Raw genomic sequence first — 27,236 nt, forward strand, 5'->3', positions numbered from 1 at the left:
CTCAGTTGCCCAAATCAACCTCTGCCAACCCAGAATTTTTATTGTTGGGAATTTTTGCAATTAGGAATCTAATGCACAAAATAAACTGATGAACAAAATCTGAAGCAGGGAACAGACTGAGGAATCTCAGAGGGAATGGGGAAGGGAGGGGCGAGGAACAGATTAACCAAAGAACTTAATATATGCATAGATGCATAACCCATGGACTCAGGCAATAATGTGGTGAAGGCCTTCAGGGGGTCAATGGAAAAAAAGGGGACATCTGTAATACTTTTAACAATAAAGTTAAATCAAGTAAATAAAGAAATAAATAAATAAAGCTGTCTTGATTAAAGTTTGTAAAGTACCATTTTAATGATGAGTTAATAGAAGCAAGCATATCTGTGATATAGGTCACTTAAAGCTAAAGTAGACATACATAAGGAAGAAGCAGAACCACAGATGGACAACCAGTTTTTTGATAAGGCCTCAGCAGTCGTCATGGGTATTGCCCCAAACTAAGCAGAAGTGTACAGATCCTCTGAGGAAATTTACAGGCAGTTTGTATGAAGGAGGAAAGAAAGCTGACTCAGCACACTACGGGCAGCGCAACAAGTACATCTGAAGTCAAATGTTGCCTATTTCCTGAGGCCAGGGAGTAGCTACCCAAGTTATCCAAGAGCATAACAACAGCACCCACTTATCAAGGGCTCTGGGCCAGGTACTGTGCTAGTTATTTCATTCACATTATCTATTTAATCCTCATAGCAACCCCATGAAAGAGATATCATTCTCTTTATCCACTTATCTACTGATGGACACTTGGATGGATGTGGAGATTATGCTAAGTGGAATAAGCCAGTCAGAGAAAGACAATACCACATGATTTCACTTATATGTGGAATCTAATGAATAAAATAAACTAAATAAACAAAATGGAAACAGACTCATAGATGGAGAACAGACTGACAGCTGTCAGAGGGGAGGAGGTTGCCAAATCATAGATTCAGAAAACAGTATGGTGATTTCCAAAGGGAAAGGTGGGTGGGGGAAGGTAGAGAGGTAAAGTGATGGAAGGAGACTTGACGTGGGGTGGTGAACACACAATACAATATACGGATGAAGTATTATAGAAGTGTACACCTGAAACCTACATAACGTTTTTAACCAATGTCACCCCAGTAAATTCAATAAAAGAAAAAGAATTACTAAAAAGAGAGAGAGAGAGAGAGAGAGGTGTCATTATCTTTATGTCACAGATAAGGAAACTAAATCTCAGATAAGTTAATTAACTTGCTTCCGATCACACAGTTATTATGTTGCAGAGCAAGTATTCAAAATTCAACAGAACTCTAGTCTATGTTTACCCACTACAGCATAGAGGTTTTCCAATATGAAGGGTTTTTAAGAGAAGCAAGATGGCAGGACAGACTTAGTTTATTAACCAACATGTATTAATACCATAGCAGAGGCTATGCTGAAGATTCAAAAGTGGACCAACACCTTCACACCTACTAGGATAGCCATCATAAAAAAGGCAGACAATAACTAATTTGGCAAAAATGTGGGGAATTTGGAACACACACACATTGCTCTTAGGATTGTAAAATGGTGCAGGAAAACAGTTTGACAGTTCCTTAAAATATTAAACATAGAGTTACCATATGACTCAGCCATTCTACTCCTAGATATATATGCAAGAGAACTGAAAACATGTGTCTACACAAAAATCTGCACATAAATGTCCATAGCTGTATTATTTATAATAGCCAAAAAGTAGAAAAACCCCAAATGTCCATCAATTAATGAACCAATAAATAAAATGTGGTATATGCATACAATAAAATATTATTGAGCAAAAAAAAAAAAATAATGAAGTACTGATTCATGCTACAATATGGATGAACCTTGAAAATAGTATCCTGAGAGAACCAAGATGGCAGCGTAAGTAAACAAGGTACTTGCCATCTCCCACAACCACATCAAAATTACAACTGAAATACAGAACAACCATCATTTAGAACCTGAGTAGAAGTCCTACAACTAGAGAATTAATGAAGAAAGCATGTTGAGGATGATAGGAGGGGTGGAGGAGCAGAATGTGCTGGTCCAAAACCCAAGTGTGATGTTTTTTTAATTGAGAGGGATATCTAGGTTGCACAGGCCTCCCATGAGGAACAAGGGGTCCCAGCCCCATATCAGACCCCTCAGCCCAGGGTTACAGTGCTGTGAAGAGAAGCTCCTGTAACTTCGGGCTGTAAAAATTAGTGGGGATTGTGACTGAGTGACAAGGAGGCTGCTGGAGATCCAGGCAATTCTTCTTAAAGGGCCAGCACATGGATTTACTTGAACTTGCTCCCTCTGAGCTTCAACACTAGGGCAGTGGTTTGGGGGGATTCAAGGACATACATGGAGGAACTGAGTTGTCTGGTATCAGAGAAAGAACTCAGGGGCAGCTTTCTCCAAGAGAGAAAGGACCATTGTTCCTATGTTGAGACCTCCCCCATCACAGAGCTGCCTGTCAGACACCATAAAAACATGGTTCACACTGTTTGCTCAACCCTGGTGATTCCCCTCCCAATTAGCAGCCCCACCCAAGCTGTTAGCAGTGGCTTTTCCATATGAATGGCCTGTCCTGGCTCAGGTTTCAGACTTTCCTAAAATCTCTCAAACAAGCAGCAGCTGGCATCAGCATGCCCCATATCTCTTAATAAGAGGCCCCAGACATGGCACTAGCAACAGCCTGCTTTGCTTCAAAGCTTGGCCTCCCCTAGGTACTTCTAAGCCCAACACAAGTAGCAGCCATCTGCAGATCACTCTGTAACTCCTGATGAGTAGCCCCAGGCCAGGCACAGGCAGTGGCTGACTTTGCACCTTCAGCGGGGGGCCCAGAGCCAGTGCACTAGAGTCATGAGCATAGATCAAGAAAGTCTTCCTGGAGAAAGTGGTATCAGAGCAGACCATTCAAAGGAGCTAGGCCAATGAAAAAGATATAGTACCCTGCAGAATATAACCTGGGAATGCCTTATAAGAGAAAATTAATGTAATTTATTCCAGCTCTTCTTGATTACTGACTTTTAAGCCTAAATTGGCTTGTGGTTCACATTATTGCTAATCTCCCCGATCCATCATGTAGAAACGTCTCAGAAAGGAGTAAAGGTAGACTCAGAAGTAGAATGTTCAAGTCCTCCAATGGGATACATCTCCAAATTCAGGGATGAAATCTATAGTGTCAACCACCCACCTTCACAGATTGAGGTTAATATAGAACTGAAGGTCTTTGCATGAAGAGCTATGGACCTGGAATGAAAGACAGCCAACGTACTGGTAACAATTAGGTTCCACCCTTCTTATGAAAAGAAACAATGTAAAATTTACATGGTGAATAAATTTTAGTAGGTTGTGACAGTTCTGTTGAAATTAAGGATGGTGATGTAAAAATGAATTCCAACTGCCAGACAGAGGTCCCCTGGCAGTCTCAAAAACATAGTTGGTGAAGTACGCACCAGGGTTTTTCAGCACTGCATGTCCCTCAGAAATGTTTGGTGAAGGTTAAATGCATGGTTAATCTTAAGCAGTACATAGTCTAAAGGCTTTACCTTAATAGATTGGAATCAATAAATGAAGACGAACTCTTGGAAGGCCAAGGAATGAATGTTATTCACCTGCACCCCAGCCCAGCACAACCTACAACACCACAAAGTCAGTTCTAAACAAATGGGCCAAATTACACCAAGGCCAGCAAGATCATATCAACATGTAGCTCTTAAAAATATATACAGTAACAGCTCAGTTTTTCATCAGGTTGTGATACATTAAATATTTTTTAAAAATTAACTACTATATGAAAAAATTTAGTACATAATACAACTGCATTTTTAATTACTTGTAAAAATATAGATTATTCAATAAATAATGTTAGGACAAATGGGTAACAGATTGGTAAAAAAGAAATTGGAATCCATACCTCATCGTAATCAAAATAAATTTCAGATGCATCTAAAAATTTAAATGTAAAAAAATGGAACTATAAAAATGAAACTGATTGAAAGGTACACATTATGACTCTGTACTAACTTTGCAACTTCCTGTGACTTTATAATTATTTCAAGATTAAAAACTTAAAAAATACTTGGTGAAATCTGAGATAATTATTTTATAATACTAAAATGAAGAAGGCCTTTCCAACTATGACACAAAGTTCCAGAAGTCACAGATTTAAAGATTAATTAAATATGCCTACCTAAAATTAAATATCTGTGCATGGCAAAAGCTTCAGTATACAAAGTCAAAAGACAAATCAAACAGAATGAAACTTATATGCCTCTCCTATCCCAAAGGGCTAATTTCCTTAGTATGCAGACTGCCAACAAATTAACAAGAAAAAAGCCAACAACCCAACAAAGAAATAGATAAAAGGCAAGAATAGGTTATAGAAAAGGAAACAGAAATAAATCTAAAGTATATACAAAGATACCTGACCTTACTCAGCAATGTGATAATACAAATTTAAATTAGAAAGAAATATCATTTTTACTTATCAGATTGGCAAAGACCACAAAGTTTCATAACCTATGTCGTTGGCCAAAGTGCCAAGAAACATGCACTCTCATGCAATGCTGGTAGGAATGTGAAATGGTACAACCTCTGTGGGAGTGATCTGGCAATATCTGTTGCAATGAAAATGTTCTATGTGTCTATTTAACACTTGTGTGAAAGATGCATGTACAAGATTTTTTATAACACTGTTTTAATAGCAAAAGAAATAAAAACTTTCCAAATGTCCACCAATGTGAGGGAATACTGTGTAGCTATAAACAAAATAGAGTAGCTTTACCTATACTGCTATTAAATAATCACTAAAATATATCATTAATGCCAGGTACAAGACAAACTTGCTTGTATATGCACAGAATGTCTCTGGGAAGATTAAGAAATGGTTAAAAATTATAACAACAATGAAAAATATGTATTAATGTTTCCTAAATTTTATGACCACACATAGAAGGCAGTGAACCAAGTAGTAATGATCGTAACTACACACATTTACTGAGTCCTTGGTACAGGCTTTGAAACTACAGGATACTGAAAACAGATTACTCACTAAGCAGGGAAGAAAACAGCAGCAACACAAGCCAAACCCATCAGTAGATGGCATGGATTAAGAAAATTTGATCTAGACCTCAATATACAGAAGAAGAGCTGGAAGAAATCAGGTATTATTTACCTTTGTAGCTCACTCTCTGCCTCTTTTCCCAACCTAGCATAGACTTTTAAAACAAAGCAGATACTCAAATGTTTATGAGTGAATGAGTAACTAATTGAATGGATAAATGGATGGGATGGATAAATGGATAGATTGTTAAAAGAAAGTGTAAGTAGAGGCCTTGATCTACCTCTGTTTCCATTGCCTTCTGACACTGGGCAAGCCTCAGTGCCCTTGTGGTTCCCTGTGCAAATGGGAGGTGCTGGAATGTGTGTTTAAGAACCATGATCATAATCCCTACATGAGTTGGTGGATAATTACTATCACATGTGGCAAAATAATGCCCCCCCCCCCTCAAAAATGCCCATACCTTAATCCTTGGAATCTGTGACCATGTTATATGGCAAAAGGGACTCTATAGATGTAATTGAGGTTACAGACATTAAAATATGGAAATTATCCTATATTATCCAGGTAGGCCCTGTGTAATCACATGTGCCCTTATGAGCAGAGAACTGTCTAGCTGGAAGAAGAAGAGATGTGGCAGAAGAAGGCAGAGAGATTTGAAACTTGAGGATTCAATGCACTGTTGCTGGCTCTAAAATGGGTTCAAGGAGTGGAGAGAAGCCCCCCAGTAGCTAAAGGAAGCCCCTGGATTACATCCAGCAAGGACACAGAGATTTCAGTCCTGCAACCCCAAGAAACTAGATTCTGCCAACAACCTGAATGAAATTGGCAACAGATTCTTTCTAGAGCCTTCTGGTAAGAATCCAGCCAGCACCATGAGAAACACAGAGCAGAGTCATCACTCTTGACAACCTATGTTTCTGACCTATAGATCTGTGAGATAATTAATCTGTATTGTTTTAATTAACTAATTGTGTGATGATTTGTATGACAGCAACAGAAATCTAATATACAATCTTTCATTCAGTCTAAGAACCATTCATTGAGCCTGTGCCACATGTTGGACACTGCAAATTTTTAGGGTAGACAAGTGGGTACATGTTCTCAAGGAGCACAGAAACCCCTTGAACAATTCTATGATAGAGGTTAGCACAACACACTATAGCAAGCATGTCAAACTCAAAGGCTAACACAGGTCAAATAAACAAGGCATGCGGTCCATGGGCTGTGGGCCACGAGTTTGACATGCTTGCACTACAGGAATACAAAGAGGAGATGCCTAACTGGTATGGCATCCTTAGATGCTTTATATTCAAATCTCTAATCCCTCCCCCTTCTACCAATGAATTGGACCACCAACCTTATCAAAAGCAGAAATTACAAGCCATTCTAAACATTATTGACCCCTCAAGACCTATGACTTATATCACCCTAATAATATTTCTCCTAAAAAGTCCCTTTCTCTTTCCCTCAATCTTAATTCTTTTTCCCCAAACCCCTAGCTCCTACTTCTTGACTCTAATCATCCCACCTGGATTACTGTAATGTCCTATCAATTAACTTTCCAATAGTCATCATTTTCCACAGTCTACCAGAGACATCTTTCCAAGGATTAAATTGATCATGCCATAATCTAGCTCAAAATCCTTTGAAGACTGCCTACAGTAGAAGTCTAACTCCTTGGCTACCCTTAGTAACTTTTCTAAGTTCCAATACGGGCAAAAGCTATCTCTGCTTGGCTTCTAATCCCAGTGCCCAGGAAGGATCTGTCACACAGTTGATTCTTGGTGTTTCCCACCTGATGCTCCAGCCTCATCTCTCACTTTACAGCAGTCCCCTTTCTCTATCTTACTTAGTCTTACCTGTTCCAAGCTATTCCATCTGCCCTTTCTTTCTATGCTTCAATTTCTCCTCAAGGCTAAAACGCCTTGTTCATATCACTTGTAAATTGATCTCATTTTTAAAGATTATGCCTTCCTCTAGTAGGGTTTCTTCTCCCCTTACAGAGCAACCATTCAGAAGTATCTGGTCTCTTCTGGGTCCCTGATGTAAACTGTCCCCTCTCCTACCATAGCCTCTACAGCAGTGGTTCTCAACCTTGGCTGCACCTTAGAATCACCTGGGAATCTTTTTAAAATCCTGATTTCTGGGCCTCATCTTCCGGAAATTCTGTTTTCTTTGTTACTAATGCTGTGGCCCCACCCCATAACAAAAAACCAGAATTTCCAGAGGATGAGGCCCAGAAATCAGGATTTTAAAAAGATTCCCAGGTGATTCTAATGTGCAGCCAAGGTTGAGAACCACTGCTCTACAGCAAACGTGCTAGTGTGGTGTTGTCCAAAGGTGGCCTGTGGACTGATGCTAGTGGTTTATTACCAGTCTGGCAAAAGGCAAGTCCAGAAATGAAATGAAAGTATTTTAGAAATGTGTATGGCAATTTGATATTGCGGTGGCATTCAAGTATGTGATACTCGTTAAACAAGGTATAGACCAGTTTGGGTGTTGCTGAATTGGTGTGGTGAGTCACATGTGGCGCAAACTGCATTTTGTTCATGTGCATCAGGACCACTTGTTGTGCGTGATAGAACAAAAACAAACTAACAAAAACCCCACTGGTCCACCACCACAGATGTCCTAAGGAGCACTGCTCTAATGCCCTCAGGTATGTCCTCATCGTCCACCTGTAGGATGTTGCTGGCTGCCTGAGAGATGTCCAATAAATATCAGTGACTAAATCCTTAATGATATGAATGATAGAAAGACTTCCTGAAAGATGTGAGATCTGAGCTACTTCTTAGTGATTGGTAGAAATTGAGCACTTTGGGATAACAGGATGGGCAAATGCACTGAGGAAGGAGTGCAAATGAGGAATAGTGAGAAAAGACATTTAAATGAGAAGCTTTCAAAAGGTGAAATATTACATAGAAATATATTTACGTAAAAGAGTTCAAACAGACAGTTCTGCCAGAGTTCTACCACTCTGACAACCGTCCCTCCACCCCCCCCCCCCCCGCCCCCCGCAAGCTTACTCCAAAGCACCGGCTCTGTGCAGAGTCTGCAAGCCCTACCCTATAAGCAGAGGGAGCCTCTAGAGCAGTGGTTCTCAACCTTCCTAACGCTGCGACCCTTTAATACAGTTCCTCATGTTGTGGTGACCTCCAACCATAAAATTATTTTCATTGCTACTTCATAACTGTAATTTTGCTACTGTTATGAATCATAATGTAAATATCTGATATGCAGGATGTATTTTCATTATTACAAATTGAACATCATTAAAGCATAGTGATTAATCACAAAAACAATGTATAATTATATATGTGTTTTCCGATGGTCTTAGGTGACCCCTGTGAAAGGGTCGTTCAACCGCCAAAGGGGTCACGACCCACAGGTGGAGAACCGCTGCAAGCATGTCAGACTCAAAGGTTAACACAGGCCCAATAAACGAGGCATGCAGCCAGCGAACCCGGAGTTTGACATGCTTGCCCTAGAGCACTGATGGCGAACCTATGACACGTGTGTCAGAGGTGACACGTGAACTCATTTTTTTGGTTGATTTTTCTTTGTTAAATGGCATTTAAATATGTAAAATAAATATCAAAAATATAAGTCTTTGTTTTACTATGGTTGCAAATATCAAAAAATTTCTATATGTGACATGGCACCAGAGTTAAGTTAGGGTTTTTCAAAATGCTGACATGCCGAGCTCTAAAGGTTCGCCATCACTGCCCTAGAGGGTTTAATACAGTGACCTCGCTGAATGAAGGATGAATGTGAGGCCCTAGTGGTTTGACTCAGTGGATAGAGTGTCAGCCTTTGGACTGAAGAGTCCCGGGTTCCATTCCGGTCAAGGGCACATGCCTAGGTTTTGAGCTCAATCCCCAGTAGGGGTGTGCAAGAGGGAGCCAATCAATGATTCACTCTCATCATTGATGTTTCTATCTCTCTCTCCCTCTGCCTTACTCTCTGAAAAAAATAAAATAAGTAAGAATGTGAGGCAGCGAGCCTGTGGGAAGGGAGACCAACTAAGCTTTAACTGCTATCATTCCAGTGAGAATTGTTTAAAGGGCTCGACACAGGCAGAGGTAGTTTAGGATGTGCAGTGTTGGTGAATGCAAAGTCAAGAAATATTTATGAGGCAATATGGGAAGGGCTTGATGATTCACTAGACAGGATAAAGGGATGGGATAGCATAACTAAATGTCTAGATTGGCTCTAACCGGTTTGGCTCAGTGGATAGAGCGTCGACCTGCGGACTGAAGGGTCCCAGGTTCGATTCCGGTCAAGGGCATGTACCTTGGTTGCAGGCACATCCCCAGTAGGAGGTGTACAGGAGGCAGCTGATCGATGTTTCTCTCTCATCAATGTTTCTAACTCTCTATCCCTCCTCCTTCCTCTCTGTAAACAAATCAATAAAATATATATTTTTTAAAAATGTCTAGATTGGTTTTGGTAACTATGAGCATGGTGGTGTCACCAGATGAAATAAGGAACCAAGAAAGTGGGACAGGTTTAAGGGGCAGGAGGTTCACAACTTCCAGTGTGACAAGCCTATGGGATGTTCAGGTGAAGATGGCACTTGGGAAGAAGGCTAAGGTATCTAAAGAAACAGAGTTTGGAAGCTTTCACATCTAGATGGTGATTAAAACCACAGTAATAGATGAATGAAAAAAATTGTGTTCTAAAGACAAACCCTTGAATAATACTATGATTAAGGGGTAGGCTGAGGTAGGGAATCTTACAAAGAAGATGAAAAAGGAAAAGTCAAAAGGACACGAGACTTAGTTCATGCAGAAACAAACAAAATTGGGAGAAATTCTGAAGAAGGACACAGTGATAAACATAGTCAAATGCACAGAGAGGTCCAGTGTGATAGTGCTGAATGGTCTCTACTGACTTAAACGAACCTGGAAGCCCCTGTGACTTTAGGAAAGTTAAGTAGAGTGATCAGGCACAAGCCAAAATATAAAGGCAAGTGAGAAACAAAAGACACTGAGCAGGTCGCTCAAGAGGTCTGCATGTGAAGGCTAGAAAAGAGAAAGGAGGTACAAAATCAGGCTATATCATTTTTGGTAAAACCTTAATATTTTTGTAGTGAGAGGATGACGCAATAGGGAGAAACAGGAGGGACAACCAAGAAAAGTCTGGAGGAGGGAAGGAGGGGAAGGAGACAGAGGCCTCCCAAGTGGTGCTCTTCTTCCACTGGGGCAAGGTGGCACCTCATCCTCAAGAGGGGAAAAGAGAAGGAGGGCAGGACATAGGTGAGTTAATAAGGGGGAATGAGGCCAGGGCCCATGTGTGGATTACACCATACCCATCACAAATCTTGATATTTTCTAGAATCCAACCACTCTCCATTCTAATGGTAGTCCAAGTCACTGTCCTCTCTTACCTGAATCACTGCAATAGTCTCTCAACTGGTCTCCCTGATTTCACCCTTGTCCCTCTTCAATGGATTCTTCACATTAAAAACAAAACAAAACAAAAACACCCAAGTCATGTTACTTCTCTGCTTAATATGTGTCAATCAATGTCTTCCCATTTCACTCACTTAATAGTCAGTTTCTATTATAGGCTTTGAGGCTCTACGTGATCTGGGCCCTCCCTTTCTGACCTTACCTCCTCCTCACTTCTCTTACCTTGCTTCAGCCACACTGGGCTCCTTGCCCATCCCTGAACACACCAAAAATGCTCTCGCCTCAAAGCATTTGAAACCACTGTTCCCACAACCTGAATTCTGTTCTTGCAGATATCTGCCACAGCAACTGCTTCACTTCCTTCTGATGTCTGATAAAATGTCACCTTCACCACCCCCACTAACATGAACTTGCCTATCTTCATTGCTTTATTTTTCTCTACAGCACTTTTCATCATTATATATATTTTTTCCAGCAGTATTCTATATTTTTGTATTATCTGAACCCCCTATTCCCCAATTTCACTGGAAATACTAGCTCCTCAGGGTAGGGATTTTTTTCTGTTTTTGGCATTGCTGCCTCTCTAACACCTGAGACAGTGCCTGGGACATGGCAGACATTCCACTACCTCTGGATGAATGGCTAAGCCTTCTCAAAAGTAGTGTATGGGCATGGGGTGGGAGGTTATGTTTGGAAGATGATGGGATTGAAGATATAAGAGAGTGAACACAATGGATAAGGGACAGAGCTCAACATGTGGACAACAGTAGGAAGAAACAATAGAAAGGCTATAATACCTAGTAAGGGGTTTCTGTTTTAGGCAGTAACAAAGAATTACAAGAATGAGAGGAGGGGTGAGAATCAATTGGCCTCAAAATCTTGCCAAAACAAGCCAGAATTGGTAGTAACAGGTGGGATGGAGGCAGGAATAGGAATAGGGCATGAAGCCCCATCAGTGGAGAGAGATGGTACCCAGAGGTGAATTTGTAGGTCATGTGGATTGATGAATCCTAGAGAGAACCTACACTAATAAAAAAGAAATATGCAAATTGGTGTCACTTCGCTACACCAACCAGCCAATCAGGGTGAGTGTGCAAATTAACCCAACAAAGGTGGTGGTGGCAACAGAGCCGGAGGCTTGGGTTGCCCCTGGCGATGGAGGAAGCCAAGCTTCCAGCCCACCTGGCTGCCACTCAAGGGAGAGAACAACATGCAGAGATCAACACAGAGGGGTGCCTGCTCCAAGCCACCGCAGTGTGGCTGGGGGCAGGCCCCCAATGGACACACACACACACACACACACACACACACGGGGCAACTGCTCTGAGCATCTGACGTGGCTGGAGGCAGGTCCCCAGCAGACACACACACACATACACACACACACACACACACACACACACGGTGCCTGCTCTGAGACTCTGCTGCCAGACTGTGGCTTAGGCCACGGGGAGCGGGCCTAAGCCGTCAGTAGGACATCCACTAAGGGTTCATGAACTGTAAGAGGGGGCAGGCTGGGCTGAGACCCCTACCCCCCAGTGGATGAATTTTGTGCACCGGGCCTCTAGTACAGATCATAATGTTCTTTCCCATTACAAATGAGCATGTAATTTATTCCCTTACCTTGCAATGATTAACCAACAATAGAAATAAAGCAATTTTCAGAATCTCAACCAAAACATTCCCCTGACCCGGTTTTCCTAAGACCAACTTTGGCAGCACAATCTACCCATGTTTCTGGGCTAAAAACCTTGGTCTCCTTCTTCCTTATCCAAACCTTCCTCTTCTTCACCTTCTCTTTACTTTCTCTGCACTTCTCATGCCTTTCCATCCATATAGTCATATATGACCTCTCCTATTTCACACCCTAGTTTCCTTTTCACTTGACAGTGTGACAAGCCAGCAACCTGAACCAGACAGTTCAAAGCACCTCTGACCAGGTCCTTTCTCTTTTTAGAAATTTGTAATAGAGCCAAGCTGGAGTTCCTGACCATAGACTGCATTAACTAGCCTCCTTTTATTCTACCATCCTCACTCACTCTGATTCCTGATAAACTAGTCTCTCAGCCAAGTAAACTTTCTTGCTGTTCCTGGAGTCTCCCTGTTACACCCTCACAAGAACTGTAATAGGAATACATTCTTCAGACTTTCAGGATTTTGCTTTTTTTTGTTTTCCTTTAAAAGTTATCATGTACTTTTAGGGCATAAAAATTGTTTCTACTACTGAAATAAACCCTAAAAATAAATAAATTTGCCCTGCTTTATTAATTTAACAGAGCATATGTCTACCATTATCTCATTTTTATTACTCTTCAGTTAAAGTATTTATAGTTATAGGAAAGTGTATTAAATATATCATATATGGGACCTATGGGAACACTGGGAATAAAGAAATAGCAAAGTTATTAAAATATAAACTGTCAGATTGCTTAATAACATTACTATTTACCTACATGAGGTAAGCATTATGTGAATTTCTATTGTTTTTAATATTTTCTTATGACTCGTTCTACAATTTGTTACATAGACTGCACATCATCTTACTAGCCAAGAATCTCTACACTACTACCCTTTAGTCAGTAGTTGATTTATATTTATTTTTTACAATTTTCTTATTGATTGGATATTTGATGGCACTAACGAATTACTTTTAACTTTTTATATGTAATAATGCAATTGTGGTAATTTTTGTTAAGTCCTGATCTTTTGGAGATATACTGAAATATTTACAGATAAAATAAGATTAGCCGTGAGCCTGGGTAATGTGTACATCTAGTTCATTATATTCTCTCTACTTTTATAAATGTTTGGAAATTTCCATAATATGAATTTTTAAATAGAAATAAAACTTCCATTTTGAAAATGCTTATGTTTGTTTGGAGTGGGGTTTTTTTGTTTGTTTGTTTGTTTTTGGTTTTGTTTTTAAAGTATACTGGGAGATGGTTTTTGTTTCTTCATCTAAATAGTTCCCAGCTTTTTCCAAGTAAAACTTTGACAACCTTTAAAAAAAAAAAAGCCTACAAAGCAATTTACCAAAGTGTTATAATGGTAATTTCTGGGTGGTGGTGAGGACAAAAAAGGGTTCTATGGAAAGTAATCTCACAGGGTGATCTGATCATAAAATCCTAACTGGGTAGGGTAGTTAGGTAGCCACTCCCCATACATATACCTTCTTTAGTGAAAGGTTTTAAGCCAGCCCTGACTATTGTTCTCTGGCAGCTAGGTTAACACATTTTTGAAATACCAGAAGTTACACCCACCTTGCTTTCTCCAATCTTCCTTATGCCCTCTCTTTAATTTCAAATGCATCAAAGCTGAAAAACTGTTATTCTCCAGAACATTTAAGATCAGTTTGACTCAAAAAACTCATAAAAATTTTTCTATAAGTTTGGACATTTCTTATATCGACAGTGGGAGATGTCTGTTTTCTTACTTGTTACAAGTTTTGGGTTTCCTTGTTATGTTTTCCATATTTCTAAAATCAGCATATACTATTACCTTAGTCAGAAAATAATCAGATTTTTCTGATTATATGGAAGTATGATTTCCCATGTGAAGTACAGAAAATCTGTCTATATCATAAATCGCTATACCTTTCCCTATATTTACTATGAAAAATATTAATGAAAAATATGTACATCGAAGTCCAGTTATCCACAAAACTACCTGTAGTCTGACAGGATGGAAAGGGTGAGTTTTGATTGTCATTGGGAAACTCATGCCAGACAAGGTAATTGTGAAATGATAGAAAGATCGGTAAGATTTGGTCTCATTTTGGCAAGACAGTCCTATTGACTAATACAATTGAGTGCTCATAATGAACCCTCTAAGAGCAAATGGTCTAGAGGAGTCAAGCATTTCTGGGAATGTGATACACGATATCTTACACAATTTTCATTTTAAGCTTGGCTTGGATAGGGTTCATGCCTGGATGCTGATATGTAGCTATATTTTTATTTTCTCTCACATTTCCTTTAGATGAGGAGGGGTATAGAAGAGAAGTTTCTCTCCACCCTTGAATGAGAGGAAACAGTTCATGTGTTTTTGACTCTTGCCTCCAACATAATTCTCTCCTCCTCCTCCCCCACATCATTTTATTCTCTATGTGAGACTCAGCTGAGAGGCATTCAAAGACCTTGCTCACAATCACAACTCAGGGCTCCTGAGACTCAGTATCAGAAACTGCGAAGTCCTGGAGGAAGGGACCACATCTCCATTCATTTATTCAATAAATGTCTGGCCACCTGGTATACACCAAGCGCCCTTCTAGCCACTAGAGATACATACAGCAAGATCCCCGTTCTCATGGAGTTGACTTTCTTATGGGAAGGCACACAAGCAAACAAAGATAAACACAAACATAACTAAGACAAACAGTGGCAAAAGGTATGAAGAAGTGCTACGTGAGAGTGATGTGCCGGTCACCAGGGAAAGAGGACTGCAACGGAAGAACAGTGGGAAAAATCTAGAACACTCAAGAAGATATGAGGCGTTAAGTGATCCTGGAGGAGATAACAGGAAGGGCACAAGCCTGGAGGCAGGAACGAACTGTACATCAGAGGAGCAGGGCACAAGAAGGACAGTTATGCTAGATGACCTGGAGACCCACTTCTCCAAGTGTCTTTTAGATGAGGGGGGGATATAGACCCAGGCAGGGCCTTGAGGCTTAAATTAGAGCCAGGGTTTTATTCTAGGTGCAACAGGAAGCCATCAGAGTCTTTATTTTTTATTTTAGTATGATGATTTTCCTTTTTTAAATTATGTAAAACACACATAGTATGAAAGTTAGCATCTTAACCATGTTTTAAGTGGTGTTAAACACCGTCATGCTGTTGTGCAATCATCACCACCGTCCATCTCTAGGACTCTTTACATCTTGCAAACTGAACTTCTCATCAGAGGCTTTTAAGTAAAGCAATGACATAATCTAGCCTATGTTTTTAAAAATTAATATGGTGGCTCAATAGAGAATTGATTGCAGGGAGACAGTAGGATTGGGAGTTTATTGATACATTTTGTGGACGTAGCTGACAAGACTGCTGCTAGTTTGGATGTGGGCATGATATGCCGGTAGAGGAAGATATGTGGAGAGGAGATGACGTCTAGATTTTTACATCTCCAGTGTCGACAGCCAATGTTTATTTCATAAATAAGTGAATATTTATCTAACATTTAAAAAGTAGAAACTGTTATTCCTAGAAACGAGGACAACAGACATGAAAACTACCAGAGATGTGGCAGATGTCTCTTTTCTAAGGTCCAACTATCTGTGCTAATTCTATCCTTATAGCATAGAATGTTCATGTCAACATTATCAGCCTAATCCCAACTTAACATTAAAGGCTAATCCTTTTTATGCATATAGTAAATTTTATTAAGCACTTCACATAAATTACTTCATGAATTTCCTAAATAAATAGTTTTTAACCTTTGAGACTATGGTGCTATAGGCAAATTTGATGTTTTGGAGAGTTTTATGAACCTTAGAAAGTCCACCTAGAGACCAAGCTTGGGTTAAAGAAGCCCTGCTCCACCTTATGTGAGTTGTTATTGTATACCATTATGAGAACCTACACTTTATTAGCCTAGTCCTGGGACCTTTGGAGAAATGCTTTCAAAGAGTTTACCTTCATTAATGTCCATAATAAATGAGTTATCAAGAACCAATGTTAATTTTTAAAGTATCTTTGCATCTTTAGCAAAACTGGTATCCAAAATATTACACATGAAGTAATTCAAGATCCTCTTAATAAGAACCCACTTGATAAATCCCTTGTAAAATTCATTTCTAGGGGAAAAATGTACTACCTTACAAATTTATGTCTGATGGTTAAAAATCAAACCATTAAGAGTGATGGAAACATTCTCTTACTTTTTCAATATGAGCTCCCAGCTAATAATTAAATTTTAGTGATTCATTTATCACAACTACATTTACCTAGATTTTCCCCTTCTATGCTTAGATCTTAATATGTTTATTGTGAGCATTTCTCAAAAAAAGTGCAATGTGAATGATGTACTATCATATGCAAACTTTGCAGTTGTCCTATTTTATAAGCATATTATCTGCCCTCCTCCATGCTTTTTTAAAATTTTTGTTTGTTTGTTTTGTTTTGCTAATCCTCACCCAAGGATATTTTTCCACTGATCTTTTAGAGAGAATGAAAGAGAGAGGGAAAGACAGAGAGAAATATCAATGTGAGAGAAACACATCAATTGGTTGCCTCCTGCCTGTGCCCCAACCAGTAGCTGGGATGAAGAGAAGCCTGCAACTGAGGTACGTGCCCTTGACTGGAATAGAAACCGGGTCCCTTTGGTCTGAAGGCTGATGCTCTATCTACTGAGCCAAACCGGCTAGGGCTCATTTATTTATTTTTTTAATGTTTTTATTGATTTCAAAGAGAGGAAGGGAGAGAGAGAGAAAGTTAGAAACATCAATGATGAGAAAGAATCATTGATCAGCTGCCTCCTGCATGTCCCCCACTGGGGGTCGAGCCTGCAACTTATGCATGTGCCCTGACTGGGAATAGAACAGTGACCACCTGGCTCATGGGTCGATGCTCAAACACTGAGCCACACCAGCCAGACCATGCTTTTTTATTTTTTCAAGATAAGGAAGCAGACTCTGAGGCCACATGTAGTAAGTGGCAGGTTGAATATAGTCAGAATATCTATATTCCAGATCTAGGTCTGCCACTCACCACTCAGGCGACCTTGGCAAAAATCACTTAAATCTCTTGGGGTCTCAGAGTTTTGGTCTTTAGAATTGAGTTCAGAGCGCATATCACCAAAGGTTGCAAAAACTGAGATGATGAATGCAAAATTTTTTCATGACATATAAAAGCGAAGAAAGCCAAGGTGTAGAAACAGTAGCAGTAGCAGCAGCACATATTTGCCTGTTAATAAGGAGAGAGCTAACAATCCATCCCTGCTCTGTCTACTGATGAAATGTGAAGACCAAATTGGGGGCTGACAGGTTTTTAGGGGGTGCCTAGCAAAGCAGTGGGCACTAACTCTCCATTGACTTGACCCCTCCCTAGCCCCACTACTTCCAGAGATTATCAGGCGGTCACCCCACGGGGATGAATTTTGGCTGACAACAGAAAAATGAGAATAGAAAAGGTTGTCAGATGAGACAGCATGACTTGGCTGGATGGTTTAGTCATCTTTGCTAAGATAATGTATTCTTGTTTTACACTCTGTCGTTGTTCAGGGTTAGCTTTTATAACACATGGGCCTCAGGACTAGGTACATCATTGCATTGCTCTGGACTTCGGTTTTCTCACCTGTAACAGGGGGGAGCATAATCCTTGCCCCATTCAAAATCTGTAGTAAAGTGTAAGGAGTAATTAATGTTGTTACATTTATTATATGTATGAAAAGGATTAGCCTTTAAGATTAATGTTGGAATTAGGCTGATAATGTTGACATGAACCAACTATGTAGACTTTATCCATGCTATAAGGACACAATTAGCATAGACAAGGATGAGGATGGGAAAATTAGCATAGACAAGGATGGGGATGGGGCAAAAATTCAGTAGTAAAGCACATTCAGAGTTAAGGCTAACAAAGAGAAGGTAATTAGTAAGTTAGAAAAGCTCTTGACCTCTAACCTGAACTTGCTTCTGGTCCCAGCATACTCCACAGGCTTGTGACCTTGGCCAAGTGACTTGGCCTTGCTGGGTTTCAGTTTCAACAATGTAACAGAGAAGGTGGGCACAAATGACCTCTAAGGTCCTTTCCAGCTACAAACACTTCTAACATGTATTTAACAAACAAACAAACAAACAAACTCATAGACACAGACAGCAGAGGGTGATCACCAGAGGGGAAGGGGTGTGAGGGGAGGATGAAAAGGGTAAAGGAGATCAAATATATGGTTATGGAGGTAGACCAGACTTGGAGTGGTGAACACAAAATGCAATATACAGATGATGTATTATAGAATGGTACACTTGAAACATATATTATTAACCAATGTCACCCAATAAATTTAATTTAAAGAGACTATGAGAGAAATGAAGGAAATTAAAAGAGATAATGCGTGGAATTATAAATTGTGAACTACTAAATAGGTATTGGTTATCCTATATAATAAAAGCCTAATATGCAAATTGTCCCCTCCGGCAGTCTTTTGACCTGGATTTCGACTGCTCGCTATGACGTGCACTGACCACCAGGGGGTGGTGTGGAACATGGCAGGTGTCAATGACGAGGCGCTGCCAGCCCCGATGGGCTCTGACGAGAGCCGGACTGCGGTGGGATGGTGGAGCAGGTGAGTGGGCGGCACCAGGTCAAGGCGGGTGCAAGCAGGGGTCCGATAACCCGCAGACAGTGACCAGGGGTGGCAGTGGGGGGTGGGGCCGCTGCCTAGCTCACAGGCACTGAGGGAGCCAGGCAGGGGGCCTGGCTCTGACCAATGGCCCCACAGGCAGGATGGTGGAGCAGGTGAGGGGGCAGCACCAGGCCAAGGTGGGGTGCCAGGCGGGGCTGTGGGGCTGCAAGGTTGTGGGCGTGAACTGGGGCCTGATCTCCACAGGCCACCCCGAGGGAACCCACCCATGGGCGAATTCGTGCACTGGGCCTCTAGTTATTAATAAACGTAAGACCTACCTTTAGAAAACATTTTCTACATACTCATAGCCCAGAAAAGGTTTCACTTCTTCACCCCTAGGTGGGAGAACTCCAAGACATGTTGCAGTGGGAGTGAAGCCCAGTTATCCACAGGGATAGCAGTAGCATCTTCATTAATATATCTGGTACCAGCTGCCTCCCTTCCCTTTCTCTGCTGCCACTCTCTAGGATCACTTCTCAAATAAATGGCTTACAAAAAAACCACAATCCAATATTAGAAATTCAGGTTGAATTACTGCATTATAAAGTGGTAAAAACATGGGCATATTAGCACTGGAATTCAGATTAAACTGAGTCTGGTTCCCAGTTCTGTTACCTACTAATCACATGACTTTGGGAAAATTACTTACTTCTATATGCATCAATTTTTTGGTTTATAAAGTGGAAACAATATCTGTGAAGAATAAATGATATAAGGCATATGTAAAAAATTAGCAAAATGACTAGCACATAGCAAAATAATGCTATTATTATAATAAAATGTACGTTTATTTTTCTCATTTTATCAGTTCTGTTTTTTAAATCAGTTCAGCCTTTTATCATTAACTTGTCAAGCTTTAAAAATAACTACTATACCTCTGTAATTAGTTTGAATCTAGAATAAGTTTTATCTTGCCCAATTCAACCTGTCAGCTTAACATGACTAAGAAATTATCAAGTTTAATAGACTAGCTAATGCTATACTATGTATTTTTGCTTTCAATTATTATGGAAGTCATGTAAGGGAGGTAGGAACCAGCTCTAGGTTCTACATATTGGTTCATATTATTGAAATAAAATGTTGTGTGGCTCTTTTCCACTGCCAGTCCACCGCCATCATGGGTCGCACGCACACTCCCGGGAAGGGCCTGTCCCAGTCGGCTCTGCCCCTACCGCTGCAGCGTCCCCACCTGGCTGAAACTGACGTCTGACAACGTGAAAGAGCAGATCTACAAACTGGCCAAGAAGGGCCCAACTCCCTCACAAATCGGTGTGATCCTGAGAGACTCGCATGGCGTTGCACAAGTACGTTTTGTGACGGGCAATAAGATCCTGAGAATTCTTAAGTCTAAGGGGCTTGCTCCTGACCTTCCTGAGGATCTCTACCATTTAATTAAGAAAGCTGTTGTAGTTCGAAAGCATCTTGAGAGGAACAGAAAGGATAAGGATGCTAAATTCTGTCTGATTCTGATTGAGAGCCATATTCACCGATTGGCTCGATATTATAAGACCAAATGAGTCCTGCCCCCCAGTTGGAAATACGAGTCATCCACAGCCTCTGCACTGGTTGCATAAAATATCTATGTGCTCGAGCAATAAAATCATTGTTTAACTAGAAAAAAAAGTGTTGTGTGGATGCTAAAAGCCTAATTTAAACAGTAAGTATGAGTTCATTAGCATAGTATGCTTAGCAAAGAAAAATAAATCTCCATGTGCTCTGCTTTTTACATTCCCAATGAAAAATTTCACTTTGTCTCTATTAATGTGTGTCCTTAGAATAACTGCAAAGCTTCTGTCTACTTACTATGCTATGGCATAAACTATTATAGTTAGACGAACAGCAGCAGTAATTTTGACTGGTTCTGATCAGTTAGTCAAAAATACTGTTTACAGTAAAGAATCAAAAAACGAGTACAAACCATAAACACTGACTTAACCTTAAGACATATAAATATGCATTAAGTCCCCAATTTTCTAAAAGCAGTTTCAAGTTTTCCTTGAGGAGGAATACCTCCCCAATATTTTTCTTATATAAGCCATACTCAGAATTTATTTTCTATAATTTCTAGTTTTAATTTTCTAAGTGAATGAAGAACTAAAAAACAAAACAAAACAAACTTGTAAAGCAAGGTTGGGATATTTCTTACCAAGTTTTATAATTTTCTTTCAATCTTTGTTTTCCTGCCTACTTTTTTAGTCACTAACTTTTATGGAATCTTCCTCATTGCATTTATGTTTCATAGATTTACACACTGATTTAAATTATCTAATCACAATGACAAGTGTAACTGGCACCAACAGGTTGCAGTAAGTACAACAGACTATTGTTGTTGGAACAGGGATCAGGCCACTAGCAGCCAGGGCAGCACACAGTCTGCTTTATGGGGAAATGAAGCGCATAGGCTCACAGGCCAACTGATTAGATGTCAAGAGGATTGTCTTTGTATTAGGATGAACCATATGCAATTGTCAACATTCAACTGTCTTTTATCTGGAGAAATGACAAGTGCATACAAGTGCATATATTCAACGTAAGATATATTTTTATTAACTATTGTTAAATATTATATTTACTACCCATATTTTCCCTGTGAACAGTGAATAGTGATCTTTTATTTTTTAAATGCCATGCTACATTTACTCAGGAACTCACCTTAAGCTACTGAAGAATCAGTCATTGGACTCTGGGTTCCTAAGAATGTTATTTCTACCTCCTTCCTTTCTTCACGTTAAAGTCACACCCTGTTAGAATTTCAAAGAGGCTGAAGGCATAAGCCTGTGCCTTCTAGCTAACTGAATGATAAACAGCACAGGGATTAAAATGTGAGGTCAGCATTAGTTTGTTTACTGGTTTGCTTCTAAGACAAATGTTTTTGGCCTGCAGGATCCAACATAGCACTGCCTGTTTAGAGAAGGCAGGAAAAAGACCGGTACAAAGGGGAGTGAGCAGAGAAGCCCCAGGACAGAATTAGGATACGTTATCCCAAAATACAAACACCTTTTATTTTTGTTCTATCCTTGTTGTGCTATTTAATAAATAAACAAATAAATCACAAATGTGCTATTAAGACAAAACCCAGAAATGTGGGACAGAATGGAATAAGGAGGGACTGTATTCAGATAAGAGACTACTATCAAACCCTTAGAAGTGCTCACATTTACTGACGCTAAAATGTCTAAGTCGGGTTTATAATTGTGCCCTTATGCCCACACAAAACTATTGAATGATATCTGAGCCCTAGTGTCTCATACCTTCTACAACAACCCACAGAGTTAGTATGCAGAGTGAGAAGAGCGTAAACACTTTAATTATACCCGGGTTCCAATCCTGGCTGCATACATCTAACCCTAATGTTCATAGTATACATGGGTGCAGAAAAGTAAAAAAAGTTGCTCACTCTTTCTGCTTTTGTCACCTGAGCACCTTTATTCACTTTTCTGCACCCGTGTGTATTATGAGGATTATGGTGCACACCTTGCTGGCTTCAGAGGATTCCTGAGAAAATGCCTGTAGTGCCTTCCTGCAACTATTACTGATCTTTAAAAGGTGCCAAAACTTTTCACTTCAACAAAGGTTTTAAATCTTAAATGCAGGCATGAGTAGTCTATAAACATGTGGCATGGAGGACGTCCATGCAGTTTATTTTCTATTCCAACATTGTTGTGCAAACTGAGCATAATCAAGATATCGGATGTAAACAATGAAGGCAGCTGTCTTTCCAGATCAGATAGAGAACTTAGAGCCTCCTCTGGGAGGAGGAGAGGTTTCAGAGAGGTGAAGATGCAAATGCCAGAGGGGTGCTTTTAAAATACAAATCTTAACAGGTCCCTCCCCTTCTTATAGGTCTCTAATGGCTCCCAATTAACTTTTGAATAAAATCCAAAAACGTTAGTTAGAAACCAGGCTCTCTGTACCCCAGCCCGTGCCTATCTAGGCAACCTCCTCTCACACCCTCTTCTGCAGTGACTTTACGGTACTTGCAATTCTCTGATCACATCTGCATTCTCTCTGCCTGAATTTGATTTTCTGCCCTCACCCCATTTCTCTGCTGCCCTAACTTCTAATCTTCCTTCTTTTTCCTCAGGAGGACAACTTTGTCTGCCTTACTCTGCTTGGCTTTCTCAAGACCATCTGTGTTAATCACTGTTTATCACACTGTACTGTTACTGCTAACCTCCCTTGAATCCACACAGACCAGAACAGGCTTTAGCATCTAGTCTTACAAAAAGCTGACACTCAATGATTTTTAATATGCATTTCTGAAACTCCCTAATTTGGCCTTATTGCCTTATAGTTAAGGGGACAAAGATGTTGGGCTGCTGGTGTACATGGCTTGTGTGGCTGGTTATACAGATGGATAAGGACTTGTCTTTAACATGGCAGTCATAAATTATATGGTAACTTATTTCTCTAAAAATATGTTTATGGCACACTTCTTTCCATATTATATGATGTGTATTATTGAAATTCAAGGTTATCTCCCAATTTATATGCTACCATATTTACAAATGTTCCAAAATTATTCGTTTGGTAAATAGCATTCTTCCATATCCTAAAACTGATGTTTGTACATGTAGCACACCAAGGAGAATAGACAATTAAACAAATTAGGAAAGATTTTATTTCTTTAACTTCAACTAGTAATTATTTAAGAATAGAGGGCTTTCCAAATCTTGATGGACATAAAGGGCGAGATTAACAGTAATACAATCACAGTAGGGAATTTTAATACTCCATTGACATCAAAATATAGATCTTCCAGACAGAAAATCAACAAGGAAACAGCAACCCTAAACGACACACTAGGTCAGATGGACTTAATTGATATCTTCATAGCATTTTACCCCAAAGCAGCAGAATATACATTCTTTTCTCAAGTGTATATGGTACATTGTCTAGGATAGACCATACGTTAGGACATAAAACAAGTATCAATAAATTTAAGAAGATTGAAATCATAACAAGCATCTTCTCTGACCATAATGATATGAAATTAGAAATTAATCACAAGAAAGTAACTGAAAAACAAACAAAGACATGGAGGCTGGATAATAAGTTACTAAATAAGGGATGATTAACAAGAAGATCTAGGAAGAAATAAACAATACCTTGAAACACATGAAAATGAGAACACAATAACCCCAAATCTATGGGACACAGAAGTCCTGGAGTAGGTAGATAGGAGACTCAGTAGAATCCTATTTTCTTTTCATTAGCCGGAAAATGGAGATTTAGAAAGTTTAGAAACTTGACCCAATTGAAAAGAAGTAAGAAATGGTGGACCTTGAAAATAACTTCAGGTTTTCTCACTGCACAGAATACAGTCAAACACTGCTGCAGTTAAATATTTTACCCTTTGTTCTCCCTGCATGATCTACAATAATAATCTGTTTTGTGTTGATATTTACTGCTGTGTTGCTGACAATTACCTGAAAGAGGAGTTGGGGTGCTTCACTGGGCTGGAAAAGGTTTAGCTAAATCAGAAAGCAGGTCTGATTAAGCAAGTTTATTCTACATATATATAAGGCTAAGTTGACTTGCACATGCACGATACATATAAAGCTCTCACTGGCGCCAATCGCACACGTGTCTTTCGATCTGTCATTGTCGATCATGAATTTGGTTGAGACTTCTATTATAAAGGGAAAATAGCAATATTAAAATATTTCTTCTAATTAATTTCTTTTCAATGTGCACAAATACGTGCACCAGGCTACTAGTATAATATAAAAGATCAATGAAACCAAGAGCTTGTTCTTTTAAAGATTAACAAGATTGACAAAACTTTAACCAGACTCATCAAGAAAAAATGACAAATTGGACAATCTGGATTAAATGGATAAATTCTTAAAAACATACAATCTTCTAAAACTTAATCAAGAAGAATCAGAGAATCTGAATAGACAGATTACAGCTAATGAAACTGAAGCAGTAATTTTTAAAAACTCCTAACAGATCAACATCTTAGACTGGAAGTTTCACACGTGAATTTAACTAAATGTTCAAAGAAGAACTAACACCTATCCTTATCAAACCGTTCCAAAAATTCAAGAGAAGGGAAGACTCCCAAGCTCATTTTACAAGGCCAGCATTATCCTAATTCTAAAACCAGACAAAGACACTACAAAGAAAGAAAATTACAGACCAATATCTGATGAACATAGATGCTAAAGTCCTCAACAAAATATCAGTAAACAGATCCTCAATACATTAAACAGAGCATATGCCATGATCATGTGGGATTTATTCTGAGGATGCAAGGTTGGTACAACATCTGCAAAAAAATAACCATGATATACTACATAAACAAAATAAGGGATAAAAACCACATGATCATAGATGCAAAAAAAGCATTAGATAAAATCTAGCACCCATTTATAAAAACTCTCAGCAAACTGAGACTAGAGGGAACTTCAACGTAAAAAAGACCATATATGGCAAACTCACAGCCAGCAGCATACTTAATGGGCAAAAACTAAAAATATTTTCCTTAAGATCAGGCACAACACAGGGATGTCAGCTTTCAACAGTCTTATTCAATATAATACTGGAAGTTCTAGCCACAGCAATCAGACAAGAAATAAAAGGCATCTAAATTGGAAAGGAAGAAGTAAAACTATCATTATTTGCATATGACATGATACTGTATAGAGAGAACCCTAAAAATTCCACCAAAAGAACTACTAGAACTGATATTCAGTAAAGTAGCAGGATACAAAGTAAATATCCAGAAATCAGTTACAGTTTTATACACCAATAATGAACTATCAAAAAGAGATCCCATTTACAACTGCATAAAAATAAAATACCTAAGAATAAATTTAACCAAGGATGTAAAAGACCTATACTCATAAAATGATAAGACAATGAAGAAAGAAACTGAAGAAAACACAAATAAGTGGAAGCATATACCATGTTCATGGATTGGAAGAATTAACATCATTATAATGTCCACACCACCCAAAGCAATCTATAGATTCAATACAATTCATACAAAGATGCCAATGGTGTATTTCACAGAATTAGAAAAAATATTCCAAAAGTTTATATGGAACCACAAAAGACCCGGAATAGCCATAGCAATCTTGAGAAAGAAGAATAACGTTGGAGGAATCATGCTACCTGATGCCAAAACATACAAGGCCACAGTCATCAAAATATCATGGTACAGGCATAAAAACAGACATATAGACCAATGAAACAGAATAGAGAGTCCAGAAATAAACCCACGCCTTTACGGTCAATTAATATTTGACAAAGGAGGCAAAAAACACAATGGAGTAAAATAGTCTATTCAATAAACGGTGTTGGGAAAATTGGACAGATATGTGCAAAAAAAAAAGAAACTAAATCATCTTCTTACACCATATACGAGAATAAACTCAAAATCAATTAAAGACTTAAATGTTAGACTAGAAACCATAAAAATACTAGAAGAAAATATAGGCAGTAAAATCTTGGACATTTCTCATAGCAATATTTTATCTGATATATCACCTCAGGCAAGGAAAACAAAAGAAAAAATAAACAAATGGGACATCAAACGAAAAAGGTTTTGCACAGCAAAGGAAACCATCGACCAAATGAAAAGACAACCCACTGAATGGGAAAACATATTTGCCCCCAATGATACATATGATAAGGGGTTAATATCCAACATTTATAAAGAACTTCTAAAACTCAACACCAAAAAAACAAACAATCCAATTAAAAATATGGGCAAAGGACCTGAATAAACACTTCTTCAAAGTGTTTATTCAGGCCACATACAGATGGCCAAGAGACATATGAAAAGATGCTCCATGTCACTAATCATCAGAGCAATGCAAATTAAAACCACAATGAGGTATCATTTCACACCTGACAGAATGGCTATCATCAATAAATCAACAAACAAGTGTTGGCGAGGATGTGGAAAAAAGTGAACCCTCATGCACTGTTGGTGGGAATGCAGACTGGTAGAGCCACTGTGTAAAACAATATAAAGTTACTTCAAAAAATAAAAAATAGATTTCATTTTTATACGGAATCTAATGAATAAAATAAACTAACAAACAAAATAGAAACAGACTCATAAATACATAGAACAAACGGACAGCTGTGGGGGAGGGGAATTTGGGGGAGTTGGTAAAAAAGGCAAAAGGATTAAGGGGAAAAAAACCTCATAGACACAGACAACAGAATGGTGATTACCAGAGAGAAAGGGGGTTGAGAAGAGGTAGAGGAGGGAAAAAGGGGGATAAATGGTATTGCAGGAGACTTAACTTGGAATGGTAAACACACAAAACAATACACAGATGATGTATTATAGAATTGTACACATGAGACCTATATAATTTTATTAACCAATGTCACCCCAATAAATTCAACAATAATAAAAAAGAACAGAG

At 39.1% G+C, this 27,236-nt stretch overlaps 1 protein-coding gene and 1 pseudogene across 3 annotated transcripts in view; one reads left to right on the forward strand and one right to left on the reverse strand.

The window, feature by feature from the left end:
• The window catches only part of LOC139008605 (very long chain fatty acid elongase 7), a 168,096-nt gene that overhangs the window by 135,326 nt on the left and 5,534 nt on the right, over positions 1 to 27,236 (reverse strand). The window lies entirely within an intron of this gene.
• Positions 19,964 to 20,469, forward strand: LOC139008054 (small ribosomal subunit protein uS15-like; annotated as a pseudogene).

The sequence above is a fragment of the Myotis yumanensis genome, unplaced genomic scaffold (assembly GCF_028538775.1).
Source record: "Myotis yumanensis isolate MYYU_CA2020_CCGP unplaced genomic scaffold, mMyoYum1.0.hap1 SCAF_4, whole genome shotgun sequence".
NCBI classification, from domain to species: domain Eukaryota; kingdom Metazoa; phylum Chordata; class Mammalia; order Chiroptera; family Vespertilionidae; genus Myotis; species Myotis yumanensis.